Genomic DNA, 12,952 nt, shown 5'->3' with positions numbered 1-12,952 from the left:
CGTTTAGTTTTTATTGCCGTTTCAAATATACCGGTCATTTTTGAAACACCCTGTATATAGACGAAAATGAATCGGACCTTTCTTGTAGGAAAGTTAATGAAGTTTAATTTTGCACTGGGAAACGTTTTCGCTCGAAGCTGTGGTTTTCGGGATATTCAAGGAAAACAAAAAAAGTGATCTTTAAACGACCATCAACGCGAACGCCCCGTAGATCAAGACAGTTGGCATGTTGTTCACGACGCTTCCCTCTACTGCTCTATAAAGATTCACGACTGCTCGAATTTTTCCCCCAGTCGAACTGTTTTGGTCTTCGTTGTCTGATCTGCAATGACGCTTGTGCGCAATACCATAACGAAGCAGAGGCGTGGAAAATTAAGTAAAGCAACTGTTGTCCTACATAATAATGCAACACCATCACGGCTCACACAGCACGTTTTCAATGGAAGATTTGGAAGCTTCTGTCATACAGTCGAGATCTCTCAGCATACCGAGCGAGGTGGCTCAGTGGTTAGCGCACTGGACTCGCATTCAGGACGACGACGCTTCAAAACCGATTCCGGCCATCCTGATTTAGCTTTTCCGTGATTGCCCTAAATCGCTTCAGGCAAATGCCGGGATGGTTTCCTTTGAAAAGGCACTGTGGACTTCCTTCCCTCATCCTTCCCTAATCTGATGGGACCAGTAACCTCCTTGTTTCGTCCCCTCACCCCAAATCAACGAACCAACCAATCTTACACCATATGTTTTACGTTTTTTTGGCAATCGGCAAGAATACGTGGGGGAAGGCGTGGGGGGGGAGGGGGACGGCAGATGTTCCAACGATGTGGACGTTCACACAGCAGTTCTGGAATGGCTCCCTGAAGAAGGACGGCTTTCATTGAGGAATTGACACTGGACTCGCATTCGGGAGGACGACGGTTCAATCCCGCGTCCGGCCATCCTGATGTAGGTTTTCCGTGATTTCCCTAAATCGCTCCAGGCAAATGCCGGGATGGTTCCTTTGAAAGGGCACGGCCGTCTTCCTTCCCCGTCCTTCCCTAATCCGATGAGACCGATGACCTCGCTATTTGGTCTCTTCCCCCAAACAACCCAACCCCATTGAAGAACTGGAACGATTGACAGAGCGTTCGTACAGTTGTTCACACCGAGCGAGGTGGCGCAGAGGCTAGCACACTGGACTCGCATTCGGGATGACAACGGTTCAAACCCGATTCCGGCCATCCTGATTTAGCTTTTCCGAGATTTCTCTAAATCGCTCCAGGAAAATGCCGGGATGGTTCCTTTGAAAGGGCACGGCCGACTTCCTTCCCCGTCCTTCCCTAATCCGATGAGACCGATGACCTCACTGTCTGGTCTCCTCCCACAAACATCCCAACCCAACAGTTTGTTCAGAGAGACTGTGTTCAAGGACACTGTCATATATCTCTGGCAGTTTGCGTATATTCGATAGTGTTGCTTGGCGTGCCATAATAACTATTCACTCTCTGAAGTCACCTCGTGCAACGTACTGTTTTGACGTAGTTGTGCGGCCACTTGTGAGTGGCGGTCCGCCACACGGCCCTCCTGGGCAGGGTGGAGGCCCGACTTGAGTGGCGCAGCGATTACGGCCCCCGATGGCGATGGCACCACTCAGCGCTCGCCGGTTAATGCCCCGCTAAGCGACGCGCCGACACCTCGTTCCAGGCCACTCCAGCGCCTCTCCAGCGACCGTGCTGGAGCCTGTTTTTTTCGCAAGTATTCCTCCCGTTTCCAGCGCCATTACTGCTCCGCCTGCCGCTGTCCGGATGAAGTGTTTTCTGTATAATAGACCACGTGGATTGGGGGGGGGGGGAGAGAGAGAAAGGGGTGAGGGCAGACAGAGGGAGAAAGATAGCAGAGGGAGGGAAAAAGAGGCTCGAGCTAACAACGGCGCGTGGCAATTTTTTCCTTCCTTCCCCTCTTTTATTTCGAGACCAGTGAGGCGACGCTGGGAGTTGGTATGACTGCGCTACGTAGCAATTACCGTTCGTGCGCAGTGCTGCCAACGCTCCAGAAAATGATCTACTGCAGACACTACCACGCACCTGCGTCCTCGCTTCTTTTACTAGGGCTAGAGAGAAAGAAAAGGGCAATTTTTTTAAAAACAGAAGCAGTTAATAAAGCAAAGAAAGATCAGAAACAGTTTCTCTGCAGGGGGAGTCAGAGAGAATGTGACCTAATTTGTAAGGTGATTCTACATGTGAAAATAAACCGAAAAGGTTGAATGAATATGTGTGCAGTTTTCGATCGTTACGGAACTGGAGCAGGTTGAAGATTACACACATCCATGAATGATTGTGAAGACAAGTGTGAATACTACCTACCGAAATGCTGTGTAGGCGCTGTGATTAATGGTGGGACAGATGACTGATCCGTCGTACAAGAGCTTTTGGGGTTTTCCGACAGATGGCAGCACTGTGCCGCCGCACCGAGACAACATCTGCAAGCGTAGCCTGCAATCGTGTGTTGGATCAGTGAACAGCCATGAGGCCGTGGGCCTGTCGTGTTTGAGAGTTGTTTAATTGATAAAGTCCATTTTGTCCGCGAATACCAACCTGCCGCGTACATTCACCCCTGCACAATACGCAGACATGTCTGTGTGTGGGTACTGCAACGGTGTTGCCCGTGCTGCTGGTGCAGTATACCAGAGACGTTTCCCTCATCGATGAACCTCCGTGCCAGGCTATTTCCCACGGTTTTTCAAATATTACGTGAATTCGGATGTAATCTCAGAACGTGTGACCGTCCAGTCAGTGGAGGAAAGGGAAGACATTACTGCAACAGTACAAAGGAGTTTGGAAAAAGCCTTTTGTATATGGGGTGCGTGATTGATTATTTTGTAATTTTTTTTGTTTATTTATAGACGCAATCACATATTTATGACACAATCATAACCGGTTTCGACCATACGATGACCATCCTCAGATTCTAAAACAATATAAATGAAAATTTATATTAAAACCTAAAAATAAGTGCAATATTTAACTTGTTACTAATAAGCCTGGTTATTTATAGACGAAATCACATATTTATGACACAATCATAACGGGTTTCGGCCATACAATGACCATCTTCAGAGTCTAAAACAATACAAATGGAAATTTATATTAAAACCTAAAAATAAGTGCAATATTTAACTTATTACTAATAAGCCTGGTTAAATATTGCACTTATTTTTAGGTTTTAATAGAAATTTTCATTTGTATTGTTAGAGAATCTGAAGATGGTCACTGTATGGCCGAAACCGGTTATAAATGTGTCATAAACATGTGATTGAGTCTATAAATAAACAAAAAAATTGTACAAAGGAGTCCCACCTCCAGTACAAGGTGCATCAGCCGTTAGCTCGATATTCCACAGACGCCACAGCGGCGTATATTACATTGAGATGACCCATTCCATGTGCAGGATGTGCATCTTTCTCCAGGTGACTGAATACACAGACAACAATTTTGTGAATGGCTGGCTCTACACAGAGACTTCGTGCAATGAACATCATTTACATATGATGTCGCCTTTACACGTAATAGTATCATGAACACCTGCAGTTCTCATACGTGGGCAGTGGAGAACCCATATGTCACTAGGGAAACAAGATTCCCAGTTAGGTTCTCAGTCAACTCTGCTGTGGTATGATTGATGACCTGGTAATAGGGTGTGTATTCTCGCCCAGTCCCCTGACATCCGCAGCATAGGCACATTTCTTTATAGAACTACTATCGGCACTTTTGGAAGACGTGGCATTAGAGTAACGACGGCAAATGTACGCCGCGCTGGATTAGCCGAGTGGTCTAAGGCGCTGCAGTCATGGACTGTGCGGCTGGTCCCGGCGGAGGTTCGAGTCCTCCCTCGGGCGTGGGTGTGTGTGTGTGTTTGTCCTTAGGATAATTTAGGTTAAGCAGTGTGTAAGCTTGTCCCATAAGATTTCACACACATTTGAAGATTTGGCAAATGTACCTGCAACATGACGGATAATCAGTTCACTGTACCAGACAAGTATCCGACTATCTGAATGAGACATTTGTTTTGGCCGTGGTGGACCCATCGACTGGCACCATTAGACTTCAGTTTATGGGGCTGGCGAAAGGGGGACGTGAACGCTACGAAGGTGTACATATTATGATGACGAACGAATCGTCGCTAATGTGAATAACTGGTTCAAACGGCTCTTAGGACTAAGGAACTTAACATCTAAAATCAACATTTCGCGGCCCCTTCCGCAACTGTGTAGATATTAATTTAATTTCAATAATTAACAGCCTCAGTTGCACCGTTTGCCTAGAAGAATGTTGGGTTTTCCCGACTGAAACCTCGGTATATTCTAGGTAAACGGTGCAATTGAGGCTGGTAATTATTAAAATTAAACTTAACATCTGAGGTCATGTCGCCTAGGCTTAGAACTACTTAAACCTAACTAACCTAAGGTCATCACACACATCCATGCCCGAGGCAGATTTCGAACCTGCGACCGTAGCGGTCGCCCGGTTCCAGATTGAAGTGCCTGGAACCGCACGACCACACTGGCCGGCCTGAATGACTGGTGGTCAATGCTAAATAGGAACATACAAATCTCTTCTTTGCACATACAGCGGATTTGTCAGTGAAGTCGATAAGGAGCTGGCTGCATGGTCTGGGTCTACAACGACTAAGATAATTAGAAGTCGTTGGAAAAAAATAATATTACTTAAGTGGCGGTACAGGAGTCTTCATAGGAGGAATAGAATTTCAAACAGAGAGTTATAGTGGCATCACATAGGCCACATTTTAACTAAGCGCCTTGTTAGAGGTTGCTTCCTATCAGCTGAAGGCTTTCCTCCTTGACGTCCCGAGCAAGAGAGGCCGAGTGCACGCTAGAGACTTGCTGCAAGCCGCGGAGCGGCGCTAGTCTTGACTTGCTGGTCCAGCGATACTGGTACGGACCGCGGTCGATAACTGCAACCCTTAACAAGTGCGGTATCGAACGTTCATACCACAGTATAGACGTGAAGAATTTGTCGCCCGCATCACCGACGCTGCTGACCGCATCACCGAGGTGATGATCGTCGTGCAACACAACACAGCCTCTAACGCGTTGACAAGTGAATTGAGATGGGTAGGGGACTTTTTGAACATCTCTTGTAGGATGCCTCAGTCACCTGTCCCGCCACTATTCTGTCCACCGCGGCGCCTACGTAGCATTTCGGCAAGTAATATTCACACTTGTCTTCATAATCCTTCATGAATGTGTGTAGTATTCAACCCGCCCCAGTTCTGAAACGATCGAAAATCGGACACGTGTTCATAGTACTTTTTCGGTTTATTTTCACATGCAGAATCATCTCACAAATTATGTGACGTTCCTCCTGAGCCACCCTGTATATCTTCTTTCTTAATGTCTATGCAGTACCGGTCGAAGTGGCGCAGTGGTTAGTACAATGGAATCGCGTTCGGGAGGTCGACGGGACCCGCATCCGGCCATCCAGATTTAATTTTTCCGTGATGTCCCTAAATCGCTCCAGGCAAATACTGGGATGCTTCCTTTGAAAGGGCACGGCCGATTTCCTTCCCCACACGTGACACAATCCGTGTTTGTACTCCGTCTCTGATGACCTCGATGTCGACGTTAAACCCAATCTTCCTTCCTTTCTTCCATCCCTTCTATGTACTTGTTTCATTTCTTCACAAACTTCGTAATTAAGTCCTAGAAAAAGCTCTGTGGCATCATGCGCACACTCTCTTGCACTGCCTCCACAACCTCGTCATCGGGCGATAACTCGAATTCAGGCAGGTGCTCCTTCATCAGGCGACAAAATTGAAAGTCAATTGCAGCTAGGTCGGGACAGTACAGGGGGTTCTCCAGCAGCTAAATAACACGATTTCGGACGCACTTGGTTATTTTTCCAGGTGTATGAGGACTGCCATTATCCAGAAGCAAAATCACGGCATTTGAAACCTTCCCTTCTTTCCTCGATTTAATTTTTGTCTTTTCCTATTGAGTAACCTTTAGGATTGTAATTATTCAGCAGTGGATATTTCGAATACCAAAACTCTGTCGTTATCAACTTTCGTACAGAAACTTGGATTTGAAGGATTATATTATTATTATTGGAAATTTGTGGTAAGGTCTTATGGGACCAAACTGCTGAGGTCATCGGTCCCTAAGCTTAAACACCATTTAATGTAACTTAAACTAACTTACGCTAAGGACAACGCACACACACCCATGCCCGAGGGAGGACTCGAACCTCCGACGGGGTGAGCCGCCCGGACCGGGACAAGACGACACAGACCACGCGGCTACCTCGTGCGGCTATTATTATTATTATTATTATTATTATTATAAATTATTATTATTATCATCATTCTGCTGCTGCATACGCGGATAAATTTTCCCACATTATGCTTTGCCACTTACTCGCATTATTTTTAGTGATAGACCCACGTCTCATCAACGCTCAGTATGTGATTGATATTTTCTCCTCCTTCCGATTTGCGATTTCGAGACTTGGAAACGTTGCTGTTTGCGTCCGTCTCTTAGCTGACGAAGTACTCAACGCGTATTAAAGATGGTGTTAAGATTTTTCGGTGAGTTACTGGAAGAAAAGAAAAGGAGGCGCTACAATAAATATTACAGATCAGATGTTCGACTCTGTTTTATACCTGGCATTATTTAAAGAATCGGTGGTAGAGATGTTGCTGGTCATCTATGTGTGTATGTCCTATGTACTGCAGGGACTTACCTCTTGCACGCTCCCCTCGAGAACCACATTCCCAACTTTAATGTCCACAACTACATTCGCAGTGCCCCTGCCCTGCAGTCGCACTATCCTCTGTGCCCTCGGTGACTCAGACGGACAGAGCGTCTGCCATGTAAACAGGAGATCCCGGGTTCGAGTGCCGGTCGGTCCCCGTTGATGTATATCATCGCCTGTCGACAGCGTAGTGTCTTGATTTAATTGTCATTTCATTCTAGAGCGCTGCATGGTCACCTGTTCTTTCGGACATGTCCGAAAGAACAGATACCAACTTCATATATTTTAACACTTATCCGTGAAGATTTTCCGCGGCTGAAACCGGTTAATATTTGGGTTTACAATAAAAGCAGCTGGTGGTGAAACATTCATTTTGTACATTACTTGATGACTGTTGCTACCCACCTCCCAAAAATGTTGAAAACCAGAAAACATGCAACAATTATGCCTCCTAGAGAATTCGTTAAAAAGACTACATTCACTCCGAGTGGCTGCCAACTGTAAAATGAATGCATCCCAAAGCAGTCTACAGTTGCTGAACGAAGTTTCTAAGCAGCTAACCAAAGTACAGCGCCTACAAGGTGAGAAATGGTAGTATTCCATATTAGTATCCCTATCCCGCATATGTACCTCTTTCTCTAATAAATCAAAATGTGGTGTCTGATGCTGAAGTTTTACTGCACGAACAACGAAAATGTAGTACGCGGTGAATTTTTTTTCTTTCATTGTTTTGTGGCGGCTGTCAGCGAGAATAAGTTTAGAAAACGTAAGAAATTGGTTTAAAGTTTGCTGTAAGTCGCTAAGTACCGTCATTATGAAACACTGGATGAATACAGTGTGGCTAATTTGCGAGCCGTGAATTTCACTGCCTCAAGATTTTTACACAGTTCCTAACTCAGTGAAATTCTATTTTATTGTGTGAAATTCTTTAAGGGGACACGGAAGGCAAGTGGGCTTCAAAAATTCGATTTTTAGATTTTAGCATATTTGAAATGCCTGAGTGAAACAGTTTTTGTTTTATATAAATACGAAAGTTTGTCGTGAGATATGATGGTTTTCCTGACACACTGTGAAATCTGGGGACGGTGACAGCAAGGCTTGTGACCGGGTATTTGCAGAACAAGCCTATGCTCCTAATGTCACAATTTCTAAATTAGAGTGCATTGGGCATGTCCAAAAGAGAATGGCATCCATGTTGAGAAGATTATTGAAAAGTCAAAAATAGTATTGTAAGATGGTAAGAAGATATGTGGTAAAGGTCGCCTGACAAATGTTGAAATATATAGATTACAGATTTGTTATGGCTTGGCCACAAGAAGAAATGTAGGGAATTTAGAAAACATGAAAAAAAGCTGCATGAGCTATCTTTTTCCATAAGCTTTCCACAAATGAAAATCCAGTGCACGGTATTTGCCCAAATGATCCTGACACTTGGTGCAAGTACAGGAGGAGTGCCAGATGTGAACACAAACATTCTTTACCTGCATCAAATGAATGAAATTAAACCCATATTTAGAGACCTTTGTAAAGATACCTTGTTGAAGAAATTTCTTCATGGGAAAATCCAAAATTTAAATGAGTGTGTGAATTCTGTCATTTGGAACCGGTTACCGGAAACTGTGTTTGTTCACGTTACAACCCTCAAATTTGGTGTTTATGATGCTATTTTATGCTTCGGTGATGGTGTAATTAGAAAAATGGATGTTTTGGAATTATTGGGCATAAAATCGAGTGGAAATACTGCAAAATGCTTGGTGCAAATAGGTAAAGAGAGAATCCGCAAAGCAGATATTGCTAATTTAAAATGCACAAAAGAAGCCAGACAGAAAAGAAGAGGGACCAAGAGAAGAAAAGAAGATCATTATGATTCAGATGATGCTCAGTATGGTACAGGAAAATATTAGTGGTAAGTAATTCTCATCAGGGCAACGACCTTGCCACAGTGGATACATCGGACCCGTGAGATCACCGAAGTTAAGCGCTGTCGGGCGTGGCCGGCACTTGGATGGGTGACCATCCAGGCCGCCATGTGCTGTTGCCATTTTTCGGGGTGTACTCAGCCTCGTGATGCCAATTGAAGAGTTACTCGACCGAATAGTAGCGACTCCGCTCGAAGAAAACCATCATAACGACCGGGAGAGCGGTGTGCTGACCACACGCCCCTCCTATCCGCATCCTCACCTGAGGATACGGCGGTTGGATGGTCCGCGGCCCGAAGACGGAGTGATAAAAAAAAATTCTCATCAATAACTATACTAGAATTGCAATATTAAACTTTAAATGGATTTTTCTCAAAACTAAATTTTTTTTACTTTCAGGTACCATTATTTGATAAACTAGTGGGGGTTAGAAACATGAAATTTGGTCAATTCGTACTGCAGATGGCAATAAGTTATTACAAGTAAATTGAGAACCACCAAACAATCAGAAACTGTTTTTTAATAATTAATGTACAAAAAAAGTTAAATTTTACTAGTGAAAGAATAAAATGTTTTTTTGTTCGAAACCATAAGAGGTATTATGTTCATTTTACTTGTAAATTGAGGCATATATGTTACATATATGCAGAAAAATTTCATTGTTTTATCGATTTGTAGGACAAATCCTGTGGCTTCATGGACATGTCAATTTGGTGTTGGCAGGAAGTTGTAGAAATTGTAGGAGACCAGTAACCAGTAACCAGAATGAAATGTATGTAATTTTCATGCGATATGAACTTTCCCGGCGAATCAGCTGTTTGTACAAACATGTTCATCTTATAATCTCTTTTCAAGACACTATCCATTCCTCTTGAATAATAACCGCTTGGCTACACTTTCAAATAATTTATTTGTTTGTAGTGCTGTCGGGTGTACAACCCCACAGTCGTTTTCGTAACACAATATTTGCCGTCATCTTCAGGTGATACATATATAACGAGCGTCTTTGCTACATCCAGCTTCCTTTATATTCTCGTCACCCACCCACCCCTTCCTCCATTGCCCGTCACACGCCGCAAGGGGTGGAGTGGTGGTGGTGGTGGTGGTGGTGGTGGTGGTGGTGGTGGTGGTGGCGGTAGGGGTGACGGGTGCCGCCGGAAACTGGGTGCGAACTCTTGCTCCCTCAGTACTCCTGTGCCCTGAATGTTTTGCTGAATGCGTGGTGCCAAGCTTCCATCCGTTTTCTCATACCAAGACAGACCCCTTCGTTTTGGGGACTGTGTTCTGAAGGAGGCTATTGAATCACGAGTGGCTGACGGACTGATCAACAGAGACACTGGTTTCAGTCTGAGCAACGCTTGGGTCCCAGCACTCGGCCAACTAAAAGCCACAGCGTCGGCCCCAAGCAATTTCCGCGCCCTACGCAGGCCACAGGAGTACTGAGGGCCCAGAGTTCGAACCCAGCTGGCGCCCCCCCCCCACCCTCTACCAGGCCACCCGTCGAGGCGTGCGGCTGGCAGTCGAGGGAGGGGTAGGGGGCGATAAGAAAATAAAAGAGGCGGGGGTGCAACAAGGACGCTCATTGTTATAAATAATGGAGCCAGGAAAGCCGTCAAAAGATCCCAAGCTATATCGCCCAATAACTTTGCTGTCAGTTATTGCTAAAACGTTCGATACGGTTCTAAGACCCAGAATTCAGAAGTTCATACACGAAAGAGAACTAATACCATCGATCCAAGCAGGCTTGCGCCAGGGACTCTCAACTATGGACCCAAATTCAGGATAGCCAGTTATGTTACGCGGGCCCTAAACTATGGCGTTTATGCTTTAGCATCAATGTTGAAAATCGAGCGAGCCTATGATAAAGTGTGGCAGTGTGGGCTGTATTATAAATCAATAAATATGGGCTTTCCAAATAAATTAATCAAATTGATATCAAACTGTTCAAATGGTTCAAATGGCTCTGAGCACTATGGGACTCAACATCTGAGGTCATCAGTCCCCTAGAACTTAGAACTACTTAAACCTAAATAACCTAAGAACATCACACACATCCATGCCCGAGGCAGGATTCGAACCTGCGACCGTAGCAGTCACGCGGTTCCGGACTGAAGTGCCTAGAACCGCACGGCCACCGCGGCCGGCGATATCAAACTGTCTGAATGATAGACCAATCAGAGTCTACATAAATTACAGTGAATCGGCACCTTTTTTTCCAAAAGCTGCAGTACCGCAAGGAGCTGTATTGTCACCAACATTGTATTCTCTGTATGTATGCCAATGCCAGCTGAGGGGAATGCAGAACTCGCTTTGTACACAAACGACACTGCCTACGGGTGTCATTCACCCATGATATAAGGACTACACCGAATTACCTCTTGTTGTATTAATGTCATGGAACCTGGGCTAGCGAAATGGAAGATACGACTAAATGAAGAAAAAGTCATCTTATAGTCTTCCACCAGAAAAATGTAACTCAATAGAAATTACAAAAAAACAGATCTTCGTCTCGAATTGTGTTGGAAGCAAATAGCACCAAAAGGTACCGTACAGTACCTTGAATTAACATTCGATTCCACTTTGACCTGCAGACAAGTTGTAAAGAAACTAATATTGAAGGCAAGGAAACGACTGCGAATTCTCAAATTAATAGGCGGGATATTCACGGCGCGACGAATTCTGCTTCAATTGTGGCTCCGTACGACCGACACTGGCGTATGCTGCACCGATATGACTGACATCAAAAACACAGACACCAGAAAATTTTAGTACAGAACGAAGAATACTACAGATAGCCATAAGAATGAGTACTAGCACCAGTAGTAGAGCTCTCTACCACCTAGCCAATATTCAGCAATTAGAACAAAGACTGATATAGTTAACAGCTAACTGTGGTCTGTCAAGAATTTCTACAGAAAATAAAACAATAGAAGTCGTCAGACAGCCACCACTACATTTAAATTTTGCGAGAAAAAAATACGCGTGTCCTCTCAAGTGCTATACAAACAATACATCCAGGATTCCACAATTTTCAAGGAATCCAACAAGAGGAAAATATACTGCAGCATCTACAAGATCAAAACGAGCCTGACGAATAATAAAAAATATACAGTTTAAGAGTTAACTCTATTGAGATTTTTAGGGAGGTTCTTCCCCCCAGTAAGAAAGAAAATTTAGGGTTTTAATTATTTCGCTGCCCACCCAAAATAGGATAGTAATTTAAAATAAATAAAGTAGCCCAACTCCTAAATTAAACAAATAAAGATTGCCACCTCAGCATAAACAGTTGCCTTGTATCAAATGAACTCATCTTTTCGAAAACGCAGCCGCCATTCCGATCAGGAAAAGAAAAAACATTGAAGATGATAGATAGCAAGGTATGCTGCCGAAATATCGTGATACGAAAACGGCTGGACCCGGCTGAACACCTGACTGCAGTACAAATAATTTTCATTAGTTATGCAGAGACGAAGAGACTTCCGCAGGACACACAGAGTAGCGTGTTGCAGAGCACCAGCAAACTAGTATTCGGACTGAAGGCCACAACAACAAATATTAACGCGAAAAGTACACAGAGAACGTTTAATGCAACAAATGTGCAACCAGAGATTTCCTGGCTATATGAGATGTTTATAATACACTGAAACCAGTCGTTAGTGCTCTACGAATATGAACCATTTATTTTGTTCTGTTTCAGGTAAGCGATACTTGATCCGCTCTGCTGAAAAAATTCACCGTGCTACAGTATGGGTACGTAAAAGTTCTCCTTATAGTGCAATTGTTTCAGTTCACATTCTGAGGCAGACTGCTCGCAGCTCGTTTTCCCCGTGTTCGCACTGGAAAAACTACTTGAACAGTATGATACTGTGAGCAAGCACCAGTAATTTGTTTATCACGCTCGCAGCTAACATCTTCTGTTTCCAGCCCCCACACGTAGTGCTGTTGGTTCTCACGTCGTCGAGTGAAATTAGTTAGCTACTTACTTGTTCCATAGATTAAATTCACGATAAACATAATGGTAATGAACGTGTTCATTTTAACTGAAGACTCTGAAATATCTCGAAAACTACACATCGGATACAAAAAAAAGTTATAATCCCAATTTGTTTCATTCGGAGGGGGACATCCAGCGAGTTTTGTTCAGTAGAAGACTTGTGTTTCAAAGTAGCGAAGATGAACAAGTGCTCATAACTTTTAAGGAATGCATTTTAGATCACATGCTTACTGGACATTTTTTTCTTGTTTTGGTTCATACTACCACTTCCCAAAATGTGGAAACCAAAG

The 12,952-nt window shown here is 44.0% G+C and overlaps 1 long non-coding RNA gene across 1 annotated transcript in view; it reads left to right on the top strand.

Moving 5' to 3' along the window:
• LOC124717337 overlaps nt 1-12,470 on the top strand; it is a 642,975-nt gene extending 630,505 nt beyond the window's left edge. Inside the window, exon 3 of the long non-coding RNA XR_007005739.1 lies at nt 12,366-12,470. This is a non-coding gene — a long non-coding RNA (uncharacterized LOC124717337). The remainder of the gene's footprint in view (nt 1-12,365) is intronic.
• The last annotated feature ends 482 nt before the right edge of the window (nt 12,471-12,952 follow it).

The sequence above is a fragment of the Schistocerca piceifrons genome, chromosome 9, assembly GCF_021461385.2.
Source record: "Schistocerca piceifrons isolate TAMUIC-IGC-003096 chromosome 9, iqSchPice1.1, whole genome shotgun sequence".
Taxonomy (NCBI): Eukaryota; Metazoa; Arthropoda; class Insecta; order Orthoptera; family Acrididae; genus Schistocerca; species Schistocerca piceifrons.
Note: the sequence above shows the minus strand (reverse complement) of the source record. Positions and strands in the feature narration are given on the sequence as shown.